General features: G+C 35.4%; 1 pseudogene; it reads right to left on the bottom strand.

Moving 5' to 3' along the window:
* Nucleotides 1–1,974: 1,974 nt before the first annotated feature.
* The window catches only part of LOC144224175 (dynein light chain 1, cytoplasmic pseudogene), a 3,083-nt pseudogene continuing 1,804 nt past the window's right edge, over nucleotides 1,975–3,253 (bottom strand).

The raw sequence follows: 3,253 nt of genomic DNA, 5'->3' as shown, positions 1-3,253 counted from the left end.
ACTGAAGTCAATAGTCAGGCACTTAACTGACTGAGCCAGCCAGATGCCCCAAATCCTAATATCTTTTTCATCTTGGCAAGTTCCTCAGCCTGTAAACTTCAGTTTGCTCAACTCTCAAATAGGGATAATAACACCAAACTTGTAGGGGAATGCAAGGATCAAATGAGATAGTGTGTATGAAAGACTCTGACATACAATAGATGTTCAATTAACGTTACTGTTATCTTCTGCTTCTTTCCTATTGTATCTGTTTATTTTTGCTCACAATATTTTTTACTATTTCAATGTAGTACTGCATTGAAAGGGAGGTTCTGTAGCATGAGAAACAATTCAAACTCTTGGGCCCATCTCTCAAGGAGCCACCAGACAGATAAAAACAGTAAACCAGTATTTTTTTTTTTTTTTAAGAATAAGTTCTGTGTGTCTTCTTCTAACAGAGCAAGTTAAAATGTCACAGATTTTGGAGCACCTGAGTGGCTCAGTCAGTGAAGTGTCCAACTTTGGCTCAGGACATGATCTTGAGGTTCGTGGGTTCAAGCCCCACGTCGGGCTCTGTGCTGACAGCTTGGAGCCTACAACCTGCTTCAGATTCTTTGTCTCCCTCTCTGTCTCTGCACCTCCTTTCTCACACTCTTTCTCTCTCCTTCAAAAATAAACATTAAAAAAGTCATGGATTTTTCTAATGTAAATTCATCACCTTTTCTTCATTCAGCATACCCATGGTTATTATAAGGTTTTAATTTCATTCCAAAATTGTGANGTTTGCAGGCTTATTTATTTTTGGTGACTTCATTTGATAAGAATCACTTTTAATCTATAGATCAATTTGAGGAGAATTTCCATTTTCACAATATTGAGCCTTTAAATAGAAAACATGAATTTTCTCTTTCATTTAGATCATGTTTAATTTCAGCGATGGTTTGTAATTTTCACTGTACAGGTCTAGCAATTCTTTTGTTAAATTTATTTCTATTTTTTTCTTTTTAATGATATTTTGAATGAAATATTTTTTTCTATTTTTATTTTCATGTTTCTGTTACTAGCATATAGAAATACATTTGCTNAGTCTACATGTTTTTATCCTCTCCCTTCTTTTTTTTTTCTTATTGCACTGACTAAAATCACTATTTATAATTTTGTATAGAAGTGGCAAAAGCAGACATCTTTTTTCTGTTCCCAATCTCAGGCAACATGCAATCAGTCTCATAATTAAACATGACATTGGTTTTAAGTTTTTAATAGATGTCTTTAAAAAAAAAACTATTTATTCATTTTGAGAGACAGGGGTGGGGGGAGGGACAGAGAGAATCTTAAGCAGACTCCTCATGCTGTCAGCACAGAGCCCAAATCAGGGTTCAAACCCATGAAGCCGAAAGATTACGACCTTAGCTTAAATCAGGAGTAGGTCATTTAACCAACTGAACCAGTCAGGCACCCCTTTAATAGATATATTTTATGGGGTTGACCAAGTCCCCCTCCTTTTCTAGTTAGGTGAGTGTTTTTATTATGAATCAGTGTTAGATTTTGTCAGTATTTTCTCCTTATTGAGGGAGTTATGTAGATTTGTTCTTTGTTAATACAATGTATTACAGTAATTGAAATTTTGAGGTTAAAACCACTTCACATTTTAAAGGCGACTGATCATTGTATGTAATGCATTTTTATTTTTTATTTACTTATTTTTAACTTCTTCAACAGATCTATAGTTTTTGAAAGGAATAGATTTTGAGGAAAAAAAGTATGGGACAGAGGTTTGGAATAGAAAGTAAATACAAATGAACTGTTTTACTAATTGTTCTTATAAACACAACAAATTCGTATAGAGAATGCCTTGTACAAAACAACAGAATAAAGCTTCAAAGATCAAGGTGTTCTCCTAGGCAAGACTGAAGATCTCAGTCTCTGGCATTTGGAATTCAGGAGGCAGTCCTTGCTTTTGGATAGGTCACTGGGTGTATGATACAGTCCATGCTTTTAACCAGATTTGAACAGAAGAATGGCCACTTGTTCCAGGTAGAAGTAGATGAATGGTTTCTTTTGTCACCTAATTACCTAAATTCCTCCCCACGATACAGTGCCAGGTGGGGTTGTACATATCAAACTTCTTAATATGGGCCACAAGGTCTTTCTCTGTTATATTTCTCCAGTGCCCGAGTAGCACACTCCACGGAGTCCCGTTGCATCTCCCCCAACGTATTGGCAATTTTGATCAAGGTCTTTCCGTTGCACCGGATTACCAAGTAGCTGAGAGTGGTTAACTGCAAGGGTCTCCTGGGAGAGAGGTTGGCAATACTCAGATCCCGGCGGGGGCTACCTTGACTACTGTGGGGCGGCACAACTTTGTGATGCTTTTTAAAAGTTTTATGTATTCAGCTTCATAGTATTTTGTTGAGAATTTATGTCTGTATTTTACTATTTGTTTTTTACATGTTTCACATCTTTTTGTTCCTACATTTCTCTTTCATTGACCTCTATTTTTTGCATAGATATTTTTTGCTGTGCCACTTTAATTGGAATTTAATTTGCTGTTTGTTTGCTTTCACTGTTTTTTAAAGTTACTTTCTTAATAGTTACTATAGGATTTATGTCTCAGTTGGTTCAGGCTGTCATAACAAAATCCCATAGAATGGGTAGCTTAAACAACAGAAATTTATTTTCTCATAGTTCTGGAGACTGAAAATCTTATCATGATGCCTGCATGTTTGGATTCTGATGAAATCTCTCTTTCAAGCTTGCAAATAGCCACTTTCTCATTTTATGTTCACGGGGTCTTTCTTCACTGTGTGCACGTGGAGAGAGAGAGACAGAGACAGACAGAGAGACAGAGACAGAGAGACAGAGAGAGACAGAGGGAGAGGAGAGAGATCTCCCCTTTTCTCTTCCTTTAAGGCTACTAGTCCTATCAAATTAGGATCCTACTCTCTTGACCTCCTTTAACTTCAGTTATTTTCTAAAAGCTTGGTCTCCAAATACACTTAAGTTGGGGGTTAGAGCTTCAAAATATGAGTTTTGGGGACATAACTTAGGCAGTTTACCATATTCTTTTTTACTTATAATATTCTTCAGGTTGATACTCATTGAATTTCAGTAAATATATTTGCTCCATTGTAGCTCTATTCTCATCTCACTTTAGTGCAATTATTGTCCTATATATATTTATATGTTATAAAGCCAATAATATAGTTTTATCATTATTGCTTTATGCAATTATCTTTTAAAATAATTATAAGAAGAAAAAATAAAATAATACATT

Source organism: Crocuta crocuta, unplaced genomic scaffold, assembly GCF_008692635.1.
Source record: "Crocuta crocuta isolate KB4526 unplaced genomic scaffold, BGI_CrCroc_1.0 scaffold252, whole genome shotgun sequence".
Lineage (NCBI taxonomy): Eukaryota > Metazoa > Chordata > Mammalia > Carnivora > Hyaenidae > Crocuta > Crocuta crocuta.
Note: the sequence above shows the minus strand (reverse complement) of the source record. Positions and strands in the feature narration are given on the sequence as shown.